This window comes from Chiroxiphia lanceolata, chromosome 15 (genome assembly GCF_009829145.1).
Source record: "Chiroxiphia lanceolata isolate bChiLan1 chromosome 15, bChiLan1.pri, whole genome shotgun sequence".
In the NCBI taxonomy this organism is placed as follows: domain Eukaryota; kingdom Metazoa; phylum Chordata; class Aves; order Passeriformes; family Pipridae; genus Chiroxiphia; species Chiroxiphia lanceolata.
The window spans coordinates 16,189,566-16,209,997 of record NC_045651.1 but is presented as its reverse complement, the minus strand read 5'-3'; the positions used below and the strand labels follow the sequence as shown (position 1 = coordinate 16,209,997).

The window sequence follows — 20,432 nt, the reverse complement described above, 5'->3', positions numbered from 1 at the left end:
TGATTTCACTTTGTTCTCCCTTCACATTGATGTAGCTTCAAAACCACCCAACGGGAAGTGATGGTTACAGTGTTGTAAAACTGGTGGAAATAACAGGATTATTTTTGACTAACCACAGGGTTTTCCATGTCAGGAATTTGAACAACCCAAAATCATTCTGCCCTCGGATTTGTTTTACCTTTTAGAAGAAAGGACTGAATAATAGCTGTAGGGCTTATACATGGCATTATGGTGCAAAGCCTGAAAAAGTAAGTAGAAAGGACAAAAGACAGGCAGGGGGAGTAATCTGTCAGCCAGAGAGACCTCTTCAAACCAAACCCAGTATTTCTTCAAGTTAGGAAAAGGTATTTGTCAGTCAGATGAAGGACAGGACGTGGGGGAGCCATCCTACCCAGCATTATGCTATCTGTAAATTTTGGAGCCACCAGCAGCACCGATGCTGCAATTTGTGAGAAAACCCCTAAAAGTTCATTGCAAACTTCTCATAATTTCACTTAATTATCAGTCATCCTAATTTCCTGCTGCAATACTGGCCTGGAGGAAGGAAAGTCCATTCTCCTTCCACCTGTCCAGGCTGGAGCAGCTCCCTGGAGCACAGGATGGGTATCCCCAAGGTGCATGTGCAGCTCAGGTGCTGGTTGTACCCACAGCCACCCCCCCAGTTCTTGCTGCTGGTGGCAGCTTCTCAGCTCTCTAAACAGGTCATGAATCACTCAAAACTCTTCAAAACACTCAGTTTGGAAGGTACCAAGTTTCCTGTCCGAAGTTCTCCCAGTAGTTGTTCAGTATTGATGTATTTTTTTCCTGTCTGTGAAAATAATGGCAGTGTTGCTCACAATATAAAAATGGAAGCGTGCTACATGCATTCAAGGTGTTCTTTCATACTGGGCCTTTGTTAATGTCATTATTCACAGGAGTCATTGTATGGAAAAGAGAAATTCCAATTTTGCTGGGCTTGCTTTTGGTCTGGTTCCATAAACACTGTTAGAAAACACTGAATGTCTTTTATTTCATGTTAATTGAAGTAACTATGACAACATAACACAATCTATTTCCTTTAACGTTGAACAGCGGTAAAATTGGAATTGTTTTGGGTCAGTTCACAATTTGCATCAGAAATAACCTTGCCAGTGGTTTGGGTTGGTTTGTGCTCAGGGCTTTCAATTCTTCTTTCACTTCTTTTTGAAACGGTCACTTCTCTGGTGAACAGATCAAGTGTTAATGACGTTCAAAAGGGTTTTTTTTGGACCCACGTAAGACTTAATAAAACCATAACTTTGCATTTTATTGCTTCAGCGGGGAAAACCTGTTAATTAGGAGTGCCATGGTAAAGAAAACTGCTTTTTGGCTCTGCCTACCAACTGGTTTATTCTGCTTGTAAACAATGGGTCCCAGTTAATGACTAGACCATGCTGTATTTACTGGCTACCGTCAGGCATTCCCAGACCTCAGAGTTTTATGTCTGTGAAACACTTGTACATTATGATCTCACCTCATGATACAGAATCTCTCTATTCAAGTTTATACATGACGTGGAAAGTCTCTGAGATGTACTCTGAGGTGCAAAATTAGTGTAATTCCCCTGGAATGAAGGAGACGTGCCAACTTATACCAAGTGGAGCTCTGGCCCACAGTGTCTCAAAGACATTTGCTTTTGTCTAGAAAACAAGCAAACAAAGATTCTTCATTTCAATGGAAAGCAACACTTATGTCTGTCCTTGCTCCAGTGGAGAAGGAGATCAAAGATGGCACAAACTCTTCTTGCAAGGCAGTGTTTCACTTCCAGACAATTAATGTGATAGTATCAGGGAAATGGAAATCTATTCCCTGCTTAGGTGGTTCCCCTCATGGACTGGAAAACTACTGGGTTTATCATTTTCTGTCTTTAGGCAAAAAAGGTAACTCATATTTGCATGTTTGTCAGTTTGTGCTTGAGAGTACAGGATTTACTTAAAAACAAGCTCAGCCAGCTAAATGAAATGCCAGTGGTCTTATTATCCTGAGAGAGCAAAGCACTTAAGCCTGTGATTAAAATGAAGTAAATTGAATTTAAGCGTGTGCTTAAAGTAAAACACAGCCGTAAATACTTCACTGAACAAATGGGAGATCATTCTAATGCTTAAACGTAGGCACTAATCCCTATTTTCCTAAAACCAAAGTTTACAGCCTTCTATCAGCAGTTCCAAGTGTCCCACCAACTAAATCTGGCACCAACACCAGAATTTTTCTGAGAAATTTGTTCAACAGAATGAAAATCAAGCTTCTGCTCATATAATAAATTACAAGAGTAGGTTTGAAACAAGAACACAAATATTAAAATCTGGGTGTGATGAATTATGTACAAGAAAGGCAGGAAAGAGCTTATTTCAAGTTGAATTGTGTGGCTTTCTCAGAAACACCTCCTTGGCAATGTAGAATGGAAACACCTCCTTGCTCTACAAAACCCCAAAATTCAGTATTTAGGGGGTAGTGGGAACTGCAGAGCAACTACAACTGCTCTGTGTTTTTACACCCAAGATTCTCTGCATCAGATTAGTCTTTGGAATTCCAAGTTTGGGGTTGAATTAGAAATCTCAGCTCTGAAGTTGCCACTGATATATCTGATTGATTTTGGACATGTGGCATTTTCTGCCTGAACTTAATTTTCTTTGTATTTCTAATAGGAATGCAAATGCCTTTCTCTTAGAAAGCGTAGTAAACAAATATTCATACAGTTTTTTGCTGTCTTTTTTAGCTGGACAAAAGAATTTCTGGCCTAAATCTGTTCCCCTGGCATAGAAAAATTTGTTTAATACCTTGTGAAATATTTTATGGCTCATTCAGAGAAGGAGAAGAATGGACAAAAGAAAAAATTCTGCTCACCCCATCTTATCACAGTTAAAACTCAAGTTTTGGAAATTAATTTTCCATTAGATGTTCCTCAATGGCATTCCTGTTTCAAAAGGAATTTTTTCCTATCGAAACACAACTCTTCAAATGCCAGATGATCCTCCTGCCTGTTACCATTTTCCCTTCACAGAAAATGTAAAAAAGCCTTTTTTTTTTTTTTTCCTGTTTGGCATGAAGGGAAGTTTCACATTATTATTATTATTATTATACAGTTCTGGTATCCCTGGAAGAGACCAGATGTCTGTTTCAAATCACAACATTAATTGTTGTACACAGTGATATAAAAATGTGAATGACAAGATGCTGTAGGATTGGTTCACTTGGTATCTGCACTGAGCTCTGCACAGTTATGCTCTGCCATCCTGAAGCTTCACTGATTTGAAACTTCTCTTTTAATTATTTTTAATGTGGAATCTTTAGTAATAGTTTCTTAACGTGGATTAGAGTAACTGATGCATTTTTGAGTTTAAACTCACTACTGACTTTTTGGAAGCTTTGCTTCTGAGCATATTGAGAAAGCCAGAGTGGTACATAAAAACAATTTCACAAGTTTTGAAGTTTTCTTACTATTAACAGATGTGTTTATGTGTGTAATTTATATATATGTAATGATATTTGTAGAGTGGTGGAGAGGTTGAATTGGGCTATCACACAATTTGGAAAAAATGCAGGATTTGGGATATTATAGGGAATAAAAAGGGACTGCAGTGAGAGATGAGCTCTATGAGAAAAAACAGTCCTCCTAACAGTGTGTGAAGACCATGAGTGAGTATCCAGGTGGGACCCAAGGCCTGTCTGGCTCAGTGTCCTGTCCAACAGCCAGAAACAGGGATGCCCAGAGGAAGGATGCACACCCTGGGCAAACAGGGATGGCACAGAACCCTCACCAGCAATTTGCAACCAGGGGACCTCCAGAGCCAGAGATCCATGTGCTTGTGTTTAATGACCTCTAATGGGTTTTTCTTTTGTGAATTCCCTCTGTCACCAGTTTTGGGGTTTGACTTCATGTAAACATTTAATATCACAACGTTCAGTGGCAGAAATTTGAACCCCTTCTCACACTTTGGGGGAGGAACTACCTTTTTCTTCTCAAGAGCCCGCAGCTAAGTTTTCTTCCACCTCCTCCAAAATAGGAAGACAAGGTCTTCTTTCACCTTCTCTTTTCAGTTTGGCCTTTGTGCAGATGTCTGTGATATCCCTCCTCAGCTCTTTCTTTTCCAGATAGAAGAGACTACTTAAAAATGCTCTGCATGGGACTCATCTGATGCTTGGGATCACTCTCTGTGGCTTTGTCTGCACCTCTGCCAGATGCAGCATTTCTTTCCTGAGCTAGAGAACCAGCTCTCTGTACAGAACCTGAGGTGCACCAGGAATTCCCAGCATCAGAGCAATCTTTGCTGTGTTTGTCATTCCTTTTGTAGCAATTCTTGATATCCAGCGCACTCCTTGGTGATCAAAAATTCATTCAACACCCGCATTGAACTACTGCAAAATATAGTTCCTGAGTAAGAATATGTCAGAAAATGTCATCTTAGGTGTGACTTCACTCCCATGTGTGCTACTTTACATTTATATTTATACCGATTTTCATCTACTTCTTTTATTTCACACTCAGTAGGGGGAACTTCTCCTTCAGTTCTTCACACCAAGTCCTCATGTTCACTCTCCTAGATGACTTCTTCACGAAGAGCAAGGCCTACTGATTAGACATAATCAAAATAATTTCATTATTTTAGTAAGAAGTGCTTTGATTCTGCAAGCATCTAATCACATAAATTTTATTTTCTGTTTTAAGTGGTTCCAGGGGGTGCAGCTGTCAGACTGTTCCTATTAACTGGACTTTGAAGCCTCTGTGAGCTCTGTTGTCAACAAGACTAATCAGCTTTTACTGTGTTAACTCAGTAGATACACAGAGAATGATCTGTCTTTTCCAGACTTATACTCTCACTTACAAATGTTACTCTCCATTTCTGCCATCTTTGTTTATACACACACAGAGTAGTGAAATGCAAACATAGAAGGCCTGGTATGAAGATCATTCACACTTTACAGTTGTAATTTTTACATGAAAAGTGCCATTATCCTAATTAAACTGCCCCATTTTGAGGTGTGTGTGTGTGCATGTGAGCATAGATATACCATGTGAATACCTTAAATATGTGTATATATATTTTATATATATATTTATATGTGTGTATATATATTTATATGCATATATATTTATACGTATATATATATTTGTATGTGTGTGTATATATTTATATGTGTGTATATTTTATATGTATTTATATGTGCATATATATTTATATATACATTTATATGTGTATATATATTTATATGTATATTTATATGTGCATATATATTTATATATACATTTATATGTGTATATATATTTATATGTGTATATATATTTATATGTATATTTATATGTGTATATACATTTATATGTGTATATATATTTATATGTATATATATTTATATGCATATATATATTTATATGTGTTATCCATGCATATATGTACTTATATCCATTAAATGCATTCAAATTGTGAGTTTTCTTTCTGTGCAGAGAGATTCAATGCAAAGAGTCAATGCTCTGTGACTGCAGTTGTTCCCATTTTGCAAACTAGAGCTAAATTAATCACCGAAAGGGATCAGCCTGCTCTGGCAGAGCCGGGATTTACACCGGGAAAACCCACGGATTGTAGGAAAGGCAGAGCACAAAAGATGGCTGCGTTGCATGGGACCGAAGGGAGTTATTCCAGGATGAAAGGAGGAAGCAAAACCAGACCCGACACACGAGTTTTGCAGAAAGTTTGCGGAGCGGGGATGGGAATTCTCGGCGGGCGGCTCGGGGGGTGTCACCGCCCGGACCCTCCGCTGGGCTCCTCCCCGGCCGCCACCACCTCCACCAGGAGAGGGAGAAACGGGGAGCACTTGGAAGGGAGCTAGAGGAAAAAAAAAAAAAAAAAAAAAATCCAGGGGGAGAGAACATGGAGCTGCAGTAATTTTTGCTGGCAGGTAAAGCCGCGCTCGTCCCTCGGCGCTTTGTGTTGCGTTGGTCGGTGCAGAGCCCGCCCGGCGCTGCCTTCGCCGCGCTTTTGAAGCGCCTTCTGCAGCAGGGGAAGGTGATTCGGGGAGATGGCGTCACTCGGTAAAAAGTTTCCAGATTTTACTGAGCTTCTTGTTTGTTTTCTTTCTTGCTCTTCTCTCTTCTCTTCTTCTCTTCTCTTCTCTTCTCTTCTCTTCTCTTCTCTTCTCTTCTCTTCTCTTCTCTTCTCTTCTCTTCTCTTCTCTTCTCTTCTCTTCTCTTCTCTTCTCTTCTCTTCTCTTCTCTTCTCTTCTCTTCTCTTCTCTTCTCTTCTCTTCTCTTCTCTTCTCTTCTCTTCTCTTCTCTCCTCTTCTTTTTTTTTTGGGTGTATTTTTTTAAAGGGGGAGGGGGGCTGAACTATTCGTAACGCCAAGTGGGCGATGTGGCCGGGATCTAAATATACCCCTGTGCAAACAGAACCCCTGAGAGAGCGACACCGAGAGCTCAGGCTATTGTTAACTTTTGGGATTCCAATTAAAGCCTGCGATGTTAAATATTTATTTAATTACTGCAGAGAGAGCAGGAATTCTCTCTGACTACACTAATGGAGTCGAAATAGTGTGGTAAGGGAGAGTTTTCCCTCCTGCCCCCCCTTTCCAAATCTAAATAGCTGTAGACAAGCACAGGCTGGAATATGAACATTAAAGACGGGGGGGGGGAAATGTTTCAACTTTGTTTTAGGGGTTATATTTCAGTCGGGTAAGCAAACTATATTGCATGTGTTTTTCCGTATCTACAGCTCACTCCAAACATAACATTCCAGAGGATAAAATCTGTTACAAAATAAAACTGACTTTGTGACAGCTGAACTTCTACGCCGAGCCTAAAAATTATCTAAAAGCGCCTCAAGAATCCTAAATGTCATTCCCAAGATGTGGTGAATTGTAATTAGGGCTGTGAACTATTTTGGTGGCAGTGCCTTACATGGGGCCCAGCTGAGCAGCTGGAGCATTTATGATCTTAGTTTTTACCCTTTACTCTGTGACGTATGAAGGTGTTTGGACAATAATAATAATCCTAATTTGTTTCAGATTTGAAAAAAAATGTGACCAAGTTTGAAAATGTGTTGTTTGCCTTTTGATTTTTCCTTCCTGTGTTTCCTTTTGAAACATATGTCGTAGGGCAGTGCTTAAACAGGGCAAGAAAACTCATCAACAATAGAATAATGAATGAGAAATAACATTTTTGTATTACTATTTTGTGATTTTCTCATCTTATTGGTTTTTCCAAAAACTTTTCATTTTTGTTTCAGGAAATGACCTGGTTCCCTCTTCTCCTAACAAAAAGCAAAGAAAGGGGGAAAACCCCCCACAAACTTCTGTGGAAATTTTGGGAAAAGAAAGCAAATAGCTTGCAACACACTGTCCAAAACCTGCACTCCACTATGCCCAAAAGCACTTTAATTTTACAATAGACATAATTATGCTTGTGTATACAGATCTTGATATGGGAGAGGAAATTATTAAACCCAACTGTTTGGTCATGAGGGTGGGAGAAAAAAAAAAAAAGTGTCCCTAAGTGTGCCACAAAATTTAAATGCAAGTTCTAAAGGCCCAGCCTCCTGTAACTTGGTGACTCTGCCAGAAATACACCCAGAAGGAGAAAGTCAGGTCCTGTGAGTTCCTGCCTGAGAAAGGCTGAGTGCTCTGCACTGCCATCTCTAATTGGTTTGTGTTGGGAAATCCTGGGGTGATAAAAGGGCTGTTAGAAAGTTGGCTTGTGAGTAATTAAGTGTAGGTCTGGCTATTAAAACCTGATTTGTTACTCATAGGTTATACTCATCTGCTGTGTCTTCTCTCAAGATACAGATAAACTCTGTTCTTTTCACTGGTCTAAGCCAAAAGTATCTGCATAATGAATGGAGAGATGGCAGCTCTGGGTAAGGTTCAGCCATACACAGCAGGGAGAATTACCTTTATTGTAACAGGTACAGTTATTGCTGTAGAGCACTTCTGTTTCAAACCATTCCTTTTGCCTTTCCTTTTATTTATTTCCATAGGAAATGCTGGAGGATGTGTACCTTTCTTCATGTAAAGTTTCAAATACTGATTTTACCCATAAGCAAAAGCTTCTCTTTTTCAAAAAAAATTGAATTTCTGTTTCGCAGCGTCTCTGTTTATTATACTCAACCTTCTCCATAGAGTGGGTGTAACCAGGAGAAGAATTTGGCCCATGATGTGAGCTAAATTTTCAGTGCTTCCACTATTTAGAGCTCTGTTGTGCTAAAAATAGCTTTCCTGTGGTTTTGGCCACGGAGCCACAAATGCAAGTTTTCAGAGCACAGTTATTGTGGATGTTGGTCCCTACTGTTGCTGCAAGGAATGAAACTCCAGCTCATGACTGTCAGCAGATGGTTTTGTGGAGTGTGAGGCTGAATGTTAGATCTCCTCACTGTCCCAAAGTGAGGATGTGTCCCCTGCAAAGGCCTGACACATCCAAAAGGGACCACGCTCAGAAGGCAGCATTTTGGCTGGGGGGTGAAAACCCCAGGAAAAACTGGGTCTGTGCAGGAGATAACAGTGGAGAACTCACCCAGAAATCTCCATGTTTGGCTAATGGTGTGGGATGTAGAACAAATGGAAGGGAAGGTGGAAACCTTTGAGTCAACAAGACACAATTTTGTTCACGGCTCATTTGGAGCAGAGTTTTCATGGAAGGAAAGAAAGCTCCCAGTGCTCACGTGGTTATGGCACCGTGATGTCAGAGTCATCCTCTTTCTGTCCTGCATTTTCTGTCCCACTTCCATGGTCCAACCTCTCTGTTGTCCACAGGAAATCGGTCTGGTTGTTGCAGACAGCTTTCGGGAGGCAGGAGGTAACTTTTTTCTGAGCTTAGTAGTGGGTGTCAGACTCCAGAAAGTGTTCTCGTAATGCGAGGTCATGTTCTGGAAATAGTCAAAACCCACTGATTTAGAGGAATGAGAGCATTCCATGTTTCTGTACTGCTGATGCAATGGTGAGGGTAAGCTGGGGATGGTCCAGAAAAACAGCAAAGCTGGAGGAATATTCAAAGGCATTGTGCCATTTAAAATTATTTTCTTTATCATTTCCTCTCTGAGAGCAGTGTAGTACTTGGTGTTAATCAGCTGGGACATATTTTCCATTCCTCTGAGAAGGTTTCCACCCCCTGTTCCAAGGAGTAGATCCCATTTAGCAGAACTGCCGTGGCTGAGCTCTGTCCACAGGTGTCATGGATGATGTTTCATACTCTGATGTGGACTTTACAACAATTCTCAGGCAAAGTCATAACTTCATGCATATCTTACACTTCCTGCAGTCTCTTTTCCTTTCTTAAGATTTTGCCTTTTTATATGCATTTCAGGCATTTTTTTCTTGAGCTGTGTGTTCAGTTTTGCATCCTTAGTTGACTCTCAGATCTGTCCAGCTGGATACACCATCCCCAGTATATTGACAGTTTTATTCTGTAGAGTGTGAAAAGTCATAGTGGAGCTGAACTTACAAAACCTTTATATAATAATGTCTTTGTTTCCAGCATCCCATAGATGTACCATTATTCAGTTACATGTCTCATCCCATTTATTCTTCCGGTCTGGGAAGAAAAGCTTGCATCTTTAACCTTGCTGGGCATTATACCTTTGGCTTGCCTCCCCTCCCTCCCCTGGCCTACAATTTCACATTAACATCTTCTATCTGTAGCTTCAGGAAACAAGACTAATTCTTCCCTCTCTTTCTCTATACTACTCTGAGGTGCCACACAAGGTACCCAAAAGTGTGGCTGTAGCAATAACAGGGTATTTAATTTATTCTCTGAGAATTCAAAGGCTGTCACCACTGAGTGTGACCTCACGAGAGCCTCCACCCCCGAGGCCCTTGTCCATAAGCACTCTCCATATCTTTCCTCCACACACTAAACTTTATTTCCATTTTCTTACATATGTGATGCAAGGTACACAATGTTTGTGTTGCCTTCTTGTTGTGAGGCAGCCACTTACCACCCAGTGCTGTTCTCAGCCTGCTGTAAATTGTGGGCTCATTGCAGAGAACCAAATGGCCAGAGCACCTCCCTCTCCGCTTGCTGAACTCTGCTCCAGCACAACACTCTTTTTCTGCCTCAAAAATAAATGTAAAGGTATGTATAGTATGTTAGCCCCTCCTTAGCCTTTCCCACCCTGAAACTTTTCAAACGGGGATGGCATGTTCCTCTCTTCACTGCCAAAAAAAAAAATAAAATAAATTCCTTTCGCAGCATTTCCCCCTTCCCCCATTTCTTCTCAGCTGACAGCTGTGAGAGTGGAACTTTCTTCAGCTACCCTATCTATTGCCCCCAATTCTGTTTTTAAGCTAGATTTGGTTTAAATATCCAAGCCATCTTCCACACTACAGGATTTTTTTAACATAAAGTGGCTTTGTAAATGCTTAATGTGGGTAGAGACATGACAACTGTTTTCATAGAGATATATATATATACATATATATATATATTTCTTTTTTAAATGACATTTCCCCCTCTTCCCCCAGCAATTGAGAAAGCTGATAGGGAACTAAATTGAACAATACAGTCATTTTAGAAGTCATAGGAAGGCCAAAGTGTCATAATAAAGCAACTTTTTTTCAGAACTATCTCCTTATAACTGAAACAATCTATTCAGTTTTCAAACTGTTCACTTCTAACCAACCAAAAATCTCATTAAGAAATATAAAGGTCGTATTCAAAACCTGGAGAGTAAAATGAAAATAGTGGAATTTAAGATACTTGTTGAACTTCCTGTTCTCAAGCATGCAAGGCCTGACACCTTTAGGTAGTTCTTCAGTTGGTCGCTCTGCACTTTGCTCAGACTGGGAGGTTTTCACTCCCTCTGACATAAACACCTACAGTACCTTTATGAGAACTTTACAGCTTTATGAGAAGGCAGTTTTCTGTCCTCATTGCCATCAGCCCGTGCACGAAGGAATGTAAGACAGGTACTTGTACTTTAGTTGACTTTACAAGGCAGGACCCGAAGTATAAACATGTGCAGTTGCCTCTGCAAAATCCAACCACAATTTAATAATTAAAACATTCAGGGAAGGGGAAGGTTAGCTAGTCATTTTTCCACGGATTATCACAGCTGCTTGTCCATGTGTTGGAAAATCTAGGTTTGATGCTGCTCAAATAGGATTGATGGTTCCATGACTTGTGAAATTCATGAATTCACGAAATCACATGATTTCTGGAAAATGTGTTCAGGATGCTTTGAATCTCTCTGTTCTGAATCCTTTTTTGAACCTGATATGCTATTAGAGGACCCAAGGGATGGAAATCATGTATGAACAGGTAGTGGTGAAAGTGGTGCTCATTTTCCTGTGACCTTAAGGATAAACAGACCTGAATCAGCAGATAGCAAACTTCCTTCGTCCTTTATCTGTCTCGTTGACTATAAGGAGATAACTTGACTTCAGCCATTTGGGGTTTGCCCATTCAACATTAGTTTGTGACAAAATGGCATGGAAAAAAAAAAAAAGGAAGCTTATTTTTTGGCTGGTGGATCGTAGTTCTTGCTATCACACTCCAAAATAGTCTGTGTTCAGTGCTTAAGAATCAGTGATTTCTGTGGAGGGTGTGCTGCAAGCACACGTCTAAATCGTTTTAAATCGAGAATGTTTTGGAAAACTTAGGGTTTTTTTTGGAAAACTTAGAGTTTTCCTTGTCCTCTCCCATACTCTTGCATGCACACCTTCAGCTTTCCTCATCCCTGGAGCTCCAAACCCTCTGCAGCAGGAAGCACATGGGAGCTCTGCGTTGCAGATTCACCCACAGTGCACAACTGTTTTGTAACTCCTCAATCAGAGAACATTTTGTTTTGCAGAGACATGATGGCTGGCACAAGAACAACACCTAAAATGCCTGCTGCCAATTTGTTGTTTGTTACTTGGTTTATTAATTAAGTTACACAAAAGATTTGGAGAAAGGCCAACAGTTGTGTTTCTTTTTTTTATCTTTCTTTTTTTTTTTTTTGTCCCATATTTTGGACTGCCTGGCCAAAGCAGAACAATTGCTGGGGCAGAGATACAGAGGAGTCCCCAAAGGTTAGCTCTGTTCTGGGACTAAATTACACCAAAGCCTTGCTCCTTCACTGCTGCCATGAACTTTAGTAGAGATATCCTGTTGGGCTATTAATTGACCTCCTAAGAACCTCTGTTTACATCAAAAATGATGAGCCATGTAGTTTTGAACCAGAAGAAAAAGCTCAGATATATTTGAAATTGAAATTTCAGCTCGGCTCATTGGATATTTTTCCATATTTCTCTCAACTCCACATTGCTTTCTCTTCATATATTTTTTTTTCTTTTTGGTAGATTTTTTTACCCTTAATTTACACAAATAAAAGATGGGATTTCATGTGGTTTCTTTTTAGCTTAATTATATACGTATTTGTATATATACATATCTATATATATATAAATCACTTTCCATTACACTTTCTTGTTTCTATTTTTTCCAAAAGGAATGTGATAGCAAGATTCAGTTGGCATTCCAGATGCAATTGGCATGCCAGATTTCTAACTGCTACAAGATGGTGTGGTAAGAGAGACACAAATTTATGTAGAAATGATGATTTTTGCCCCATATATCTTTTTCTACACAATTTTTTTTTTTTTTTGCCAGAGGAAGAAACTCTTCTGTAGGAATTTCTGTAGTGGATCAAACTAGGACCCAGCTTAATTCAGTAGCATGCCTGAAACCAGCTCTGATCAGCCTCCCCTGAGAAAAGCAGCCTTTGGGTCATGAAGTAATCTTCCTGTAGGAAAAGTTTCCTCTTAAAATCACTTTGTGGGCTGAAGTGTGAAATACTTTCCTCTAATTGTGGATGTTCCTGTTGCCCGTATAAAGCTAAATTTCTCAAAGCCAGCGGAGTTCAGGCCTCAACAATACATCGTGGTGAGCAATTCCACCTGGTCCTGAACTGAAGAGCAGAGCTGAGCGTGGTTTAGCCTCGCACATGTTGCTCTAAGGCACCTCATCTTTGTAAGACAAACTAGACTTGGTCAGTCCTTCCTCACCATGAGAGGCCTTTGCATGAATAACTGATTTTTATTACCAATTTCAGTGGAAGTAAGCTCAGGATTCAGATTTAGCAGAAATTCATGTGCTTGGAATTCCGAAAGTTGGTTGGATATTGAGGGCAATTTAAAAAAATTAAAACGTTCTGACATCAAGTCATGGCGTGGAACCCAATTCTTCTTTAATTTACCCTCAAATCAATCAATTTACTCGGTTAAAAATGAGAAGAAACCCTTGTGCCTGCAGTATGCTTAACCAAGGTCAGGAATTGCTGTGGCACGTTGGAGGTGATTTTGGGGTGGTATTTCTCTGAAACTTTCTTCTGTGCTGTTCAGAAACAACTTTGAGGAAACAGTGCTCGCTTCCATTTCACACGACAAGGGCAATGAGTTTGTCCCATGCTGGCATTTTATACAGTATGAAAATCCTCATCCATGCAATCCTTCCTAGAGCCGTTCCTAACTCTGCTGACACATTTTCTTGAAGTTTTAAATGGGGTTTTAGTAACTTATTCTGATATGCAGCCCCCTGAAGGACCTCAACTACACCAACCCAGTCCCACGAAAGAGAAGAGGAGGCTCAGGGGGGACCTTATGACTCTTTACAATTCCATGAGAGGAGGTTGTAGCCAGGTGGGGCTCGGGTTCTTCTCCCAGGTGACAGGACAGGAGGACATAGTCTTTAAGCTGCACCAGGGGAGGTTTAGGTTGGACATTAGGAGGAATTTCTTCACAGGAGGGGTGATCAGACATTGGAAAGGGCTGCCCAGGGAGGTGGTGGAGTCACAGGGAGGTGTTTGAGGAAAGGCTGGACATGGCACTCGGTGCCATGGTCTACTTGACATGCTGGTGTTAGGTCACAGGTTGGACTGGGTGATTTCAGAGTTCTGTTTTAACCGAATTAGTTCTGTGAGAACAACCCCCAAGCTGTGGGCCAGGGCCGCTGTGAGCCGCTGGTCGGGCAGCAGCGCCCGCCATCGCAGCGCGGCCTTGGGGGGGGGTTCTTATCCCTCCACTGTGTGGTACGTTACTTTCTGGACGCTCCTTTGTTTATTCATTTATTTATATCCATTTATTGACTTCGCTCCGTTTCACACCACCCGAGACCCCAGTTCCCCTCGGCCACCCCTCACTTTGCCCACACGAGGCCCGGGCCCGGCCCTTTTCCCGCTTCCTCCTCCCGCCGCCGCCGCGGCGCGCGCGCGGCCCCGCCCCGCGCGCACATCCGGGTCCCGGCGCTGGCCCCGCTGGCCCCGCCGCCGCTCCCGGCCCCGCTCCCGGCCCCGCTCCCGTCCCGGCCCCGCTCCCGGCCCCGCTCCCGGCCCGTCCCGTCCCGGCCCCGCGCACAAGTTCGGCCGCAGGAGCAGCACCGGCCGCGGCCGCGGCCCAGCCCCTCACCGACACCGCGCTCGGGGAGGCCGCTGCTCCGCACCCGGTGGGTCGGGGGGTTGAGTTGTGTGTGTGTGTGGGGGGAGGGGGAGTGCGGGCCGCGGCGTTCCGGAGCGGGGCGGGGGGAACGGGCCGGGCCTGTGGGGACGCGGGGCCGAGGCCTCTCCGCGGGGCCGCCGGGACAGGGTGGTGCTGGGGGAGGGCAGGGGCAGCGAAGGGACGGTGAGCGGCGTGTGGGGGAAGGAGCAGCGCCGTGAGGGAGAGAGCGGAGCGCGGGGCCGCCCGCGGGGAGCGCGGACACGCGTGGGGACGGTGCGGGCACCGCGGGGGTTGTGCCTTAGTTTTTGCTGCTGTTTTTTGTTGTTGTTGTTGTTTTAAATATTATTTTATTTTTTTTTATTTTTTTGAGACGAGAGCTAGCTCTTGGCTGAAGTCAGGCCTGGCCGAGCGAGAGGAGAGCAGCAATCCCGCCCGGCTGGTAAAGGGGCGGGAGGCGATGTGAGGGCACACAAACACAGACTCCTCGCACTCACACACACTTGTCCACCGTGGCCCTCCTCGCCTGACAGATGCCTGACAACAGATGCGCCGCCTCTGTGATTTAGGAGGGCGATTTTTATTTTTTTTTATTATTTTTTTTCTTTTTTTGTCTTCTACGGGTTATAAAACTTAATAGAGGAAATATGGTCTTGCGGTTAAAAGCACAAGACTGGAAATCAAGTGATCTGTACCCTGTGCCAGTTGTGGCGCTTCTGATGTGACTTCAAGGTGATTGAATAGCATGTCACAGTAGATGAAGGGAAGAATTGATTTAGTAGTAGTGTGGAATACATTATTGAATAGGTTCAATAATAGTTGTTGAATCTTTTGGTGGAATCTGTAGGGATTTAGAGATTCTACTCAGTGAATCACTGGGGCCCACTGCTTTAACAAAACCTCCAAGGAATAACTGTCAAAATTTGCATCAGCAAAATCTTGTCTGTCATGGGAAATTAGATTGTCAGTGTGTGATGGTTCTACATGAAATCTGTTGCTGGTTTTCATTCCTGTGTTCAGATAATTAACTTTCCATGGGTGACTTTAAAATCCTGAAAACTGGAATGAGCATTGTTCTTATGTGTGTCAGTTATGGAAGTTCTGGACAGAATATCCTCCTGGTGTTCTAAGGAATCCCAGAATTTGATTGAAGAGGAGTAAAGGAAAGGGTGCAAACAGTTGCAGTCATGTGCCTGTGCTCATCAAAAGCTGTAATGCTTTATGAAGTTGGCAGCTGGTGGTAGTGGAAGTTAATAGAAGCAGCAAATAACTTAATTGAAGATGTTTCATAATTAGTGTGTTGTAACTTTTGAGAGTGCCCTGTCTGTGTTGGATTTAATGTCTTAATCCCTACCGTTTGATAGTGGTTTACTCCTACCTCTGATATTAAAATATTGTTCACTTGGCCTTGAAATTGCTGCTAAGTGCCTATCTGCAAAACAAAACCCCAGCAAACCGTGTGCTCACTGGGTTTGCCTTTGTCAAACCCTTCTCTTCCTTTCAGATGTGGAGGAAATACTTTTGAGGGAGGAATGTTCTTATTTTTTTTTTTTTTTTTTTTTTTTTTACTAAAGAGAACTTTCCCAGTGGAAGCCCAGATGGACAGTGGTGATGGGGCTGAGAAACGGGAAAGGAGGAAGAGAGAGGCTTCCTCTGCATTTCTTTCTCTGGATGACAAAAGCTCCCAACAGCAGGGCGTGCTGCTGTGTACAGCTGTGGTGGGTGGGGTTTTTATTTGGAGCTTTGGAGTTTTAACCTCTTATGGAACTTGAAGGAACTGTAACTGTGGACCCTCTGCTATTTGGTGCTTGTTATGAAGTCAGGTTTTTAGTCTTGCACGTGGAGTGGGTGATCTGTGCAGAGTTTTGGTGATCACAGATTATTTGAGCTGGAAGAAGCTCTGTCTCCCAACGTGGAGTGCTTGTGCTCAGTTAAGCGACTTTTGGGGTTTATGTGAATGTTCTTTGCAAATTACGTTGTGGTCTTTATAATTTCAGAGGACACTTTTAATTTCAGAAAAATGTCGTGTATATTTTCTTTTTAGTTGTCTGAAGAAAGTGCTGAGAACTCTTTTGTTGCCCTTGGCTGAATCACATACCTGCAGAAATACTGCTGTCCTATATCATCTCTTACTGCCAGTTAAGGCCTTGTTTTTCATTTTCTTTATGTTTGTTTGGATTTTTTAATTAAAGGACAAGTTCTTCTAGTATCTCTGCTAGATTGGCTGAAATGAATTTTAATCTGTTAATGTTTCTTTAAAGATCTTTATAGGGTTTTATGATATGAACAGGTAAGGAGCTCATGCCCAGAACGAAAAGATTTGTTCCCGTGCGAGCTGAGAGCACTTTAGATATCCCCATGGCTAACGATAAACAGCTCATTAAAACCAAGTTGAACAGTAATTTAAGACTTTTGCAGTTGCCTTTAGTCACAGTGCAAGTTCCTGCACAGTTTTCTGGAAGCCTTTTTAGCCCTGTTCCTGTGACCACGTAGAGAAGCTTGGCTGGCCCTGGAGCGTGGGTTGGCAGGGGCAGGACAGTGCCTGCCAAGGCTGTATCCCCACTGACCTACCACCAGGGCTGAGCCTGCCAGCACTGTCATCCCTGACAGAGGATCTTTGTCAGAGTCCCTGCTACTGATACAGCAGCTATGAAGTAGTGTCTCTGAATTCTGGGTCAGTGCATGTCACAAACTGACAAATTTAGAATACTTTGCCGTTCATTCATTCTATGCACGGGGGGAAAAAAAAACCTTGCTGAGTTACTATTGTCAGCATTCCCTCCAATCCTGCAGCTTTTGTGAACTTGTCACAGCCTTGTTGCAATTCACTTGGAGTGGAGTTGTACACACACACACACACACACACACATCTTTATTTTTCTTCCTCTTTTAAAGCTTTATGAGAGTGTCCCTTCTTTCAGGTTATGCTTTTTGTTGCCAAGTCATAGTATGTAGGATTTAGTCTTTAATGAGGGCCTTGCACATGAATATCTAAATTTATGGAAGGCTTTGTCCGGCTTATTAATTTTTTAGCATGCTTTAGGGTTTGTGAAAAGTATAATTTTCCCATTTTTTCCTCCAACTGTAGTAGAGGTCATTCCTAATCACCCACTTGCTTGTCCACGTGCACCAACCTCCCTATGGGAGGTGTAGGCCTTTGTTGCTGTGTTTGGTGAATATTAGCAGTGCTTTTCTATATAACTTTAATTAAGAAATGCATACTAACTTTTGGTTAAAGTAGATCTTAAATAACCTTAAAAACATGAGGCAGTTTCAGGGCTCACTGCTGTGGATGGTGGCATTTTCCAGCATAATGCTCCTGTTGGAAAGTGCCAGTTAGCTGAAACAGAAGTGTGAGAAAATGCACAGTTGTGACAAAACACTTAAGGGAGAGGGATTTTGATTCAAAGACAGAATTTGTAGTTTTTGAGAACTTGTACAAAAGCTAATTGCTCAGTAATTAGAGCAGCTGCAGGGACCAGGGCCATGGGAGCACTGGATCTTTGTGTTCTCAGCAGGGATGCTTGAAGAAATAGATACTAACTTTTTTTAGGCTTTGGAGGTTTTGGTGTTTTCTCCCTCCCCCTGTATCACGGTTAAACTCAAGTTTTGCCATGATGCAGAGCAAATTCAGAACTCCCTGTTCTTTGGGTATAATTTTTCTGAGCTTTTCTTGGCATCAGATGGAAGTGAGGGTGCTTTGGAAATGCAGTGGAGCTTTCTTTGTGAACTCTTTGACTGGACCTTGTCCTCTTTTGTGATATAAATCATTGTCACTGGGATTGTTTTTTTTTAACAGTAATTTTTGAGAAGATGTTAAGAAAAAACAGAAACATCACTTTGCTATCTGAGCTACATGGCTTTTGTTTCCACTTCTTCCATATATATTATATCGCTTGCTGCTTTTTCTTGGCCTCAGAGTTTTGTTAGGTTTCTTGTAAGAGAGTGCTGGTTAAATACTTCTCAGCTGACAGAGCTAAATGCTTCAGGCTTTTGTTCTGTTATTTTTTTTAAGCTGTGTTAGATGGTGGACAGATGTGGAAACGAAAAGAAAAAGTATTGTGTGAGAAAGCCCTGTCTGAAATTGTCAATATATTTTTCTGTTTGGAGGGCAGTCATGGTTAGTAAAAGTTTGGAAGATACCAGACAGTTATTTTCTGTTCTTGTTTACATGTATTATTAGTTAGACCATATTGCCTTACAAGGCATGTTTGAAGCACAGAAATCTAGTGCTGGTATAAAAGCACTTATCATAGATTCTGGCCAACTGAATGTACATTTAGCTATGCAGGCCTAGTTCTGATGAAAATACCACAAGTTCCTTTTTGATATAATTTATAAAATCTCCTTTCATCTTTTACTTAGCCTTGAGGGGAGGAGGGAAAAAAAAAAAGCTGTATCATTGATGATATTCCTCATGGCTGAGATGTTGCAACTGAAGAAAACTCTTTTCTGTGGGTTGGCTGTGGCCCTTCAAGTTATTAACCAAGTTCTTTAACCAAAGTGTAATCTTAGGGTTTATTTTATCCTTGATGTGTTTGGAGAAACTGTGAAGTTAACCTTTCTTCTATATTTGTTCTCAAGAAGAAGCTCATTGCAGGGGACTGTGTGCTAGGCTGCAGTGTAAGAAAATGATAATATAACCCAAGCCCAGTCCTGCACAGTTCCTCTCAGGAAATCTGCAAGGAAAGAAGGATTTTTAATAAAACCAGGTGAAATTGATGTGTGAGGTTGTAGTTTTAAAGAAAGTATTTGTAAGTGTGTATAGCATAATGTGCTGTAACACACTGCAGTTGAGTTTCTGAGCTCTCTGGATGAATATGTAGTATGTAAATACGTGATGGAGTCAAACTACTCGAGCATTTCTGAGCTTGATGGGGCAATAAAGTTGAGCACAAGAGCTGAGTGCAGAACAGCTTTAGCTGCAGATCTGCAGCAGCCCTAATGAACTGCCAGTTGTGTTGCTGGCTATAAGTGGTGCTTTGTTTATGGGATGAAATCGAGTCTCAAAGCAGCTTCTAATCATCAGCAGCGAAGTTCCTTATTTCAGTTGGGTATGATGCTACAGGAGGCTTCCTGAATTTGCAAACAAGTCAATTAAGCAGGAAAAGAATAGAGCTTGTTGTGCAGCACAGGCTGAGTCCTGGCAGTGGGAAGGGATGAGGACCATGCAGTTGGTACCCATTTATCCTTGGGGATAAACTGTGGGAGCATTGTTCATTGCCAGGCTGTTTGGGGTGGTGGTTTGCTTGGTTAGTGGTACTTCAAATTTAGATTTTGCAGGTGAGAAATTAGTTTGGAATCAACGGCAGAACGCGTTACACAAAAAGTAACATTAAAATAGTTACACTATATGTAATATTACATTATTTTTCTTGTTCTTTTAGCCAAAAGAAGATTCCTTGATACAGAATCAAATGAATCTATTAAACTTGCCAGTTTAATGGAGTAAGCTAAGAAAGTTTCACAAGAACCACCAAAAGGTAGTGGAGTTACTTAGTATTTGTGATGGCAGGTGAAAGGTGATATATTTGTCCCGTCTTCACAAATCAAATGCAACTTGTAAGTTCTGCTGTTGGCCAACTGTTTATATCTGGCTGGCTGAGGTATTGAGAAGGGGTTCAAACAATGGACCTGTTCACACAACTGATTTCCTTCCATTTGCTGTAGTCATTAACAAGACCTTTCAATGTATAAATAATGCATGCCCCAAAGTCTCATTTTGATACAGTGATTACTTCCTTTTATACTTGCCCATTAAAAGCCCCCTCTTGCTACTCCGTGCAATTCATTACAGCCCCTCTTTAAAGAGTGTTTTTAACTATTTTTTTAAAAGTAACAGCATGTTTTTCAGTTGATGTTCTCCCCTAGCTCAGCTGAAAAGTTATTTAATAAAAGAAGGTAATGCATAATGGGCCCTCTGCTTCTTAAGGAAATTTAAGAAAGCTTTTTTCCCCCCCCCCGAAAGTTGTTCCCAGCTGTGTGTAGAGGTGCAGCAATAGGAGTAATTTGTGCAGCACTGAATG

At 41.6% G+C, this 20,432-nt stretch overlaps 1 protein-coding gene across 2 annotated transcripts in view; it reads left to right on the top strand.

Annotated features, from left to right (window-relative positions):
• The first annotated feature begins 1,559 nt into the window (after positions 1–1,559).
• SMAD5 (SMAD family member 5) overlaps positions 1,560–20,432 on the top strand; it is a 33,953-nt gene continuing 15,080 nt past the window's right edge. The window contains exons 1-2 of one of the 2 annotated variants that reach the window (XM_032703038.1): positions 1,560–1,898; positions 5,459–5,910. The gene's annotated coding sequence lies outside the window, so the exon portion shown is untranslated. Of the gene's footprint in view, positions 1,899–5,458; positions 5,911–14,308; positions 14,417–20,432 lie in introns of those variants that run through there. The other variant, XM_032703039.1, reaches the window with a different exon arrangement.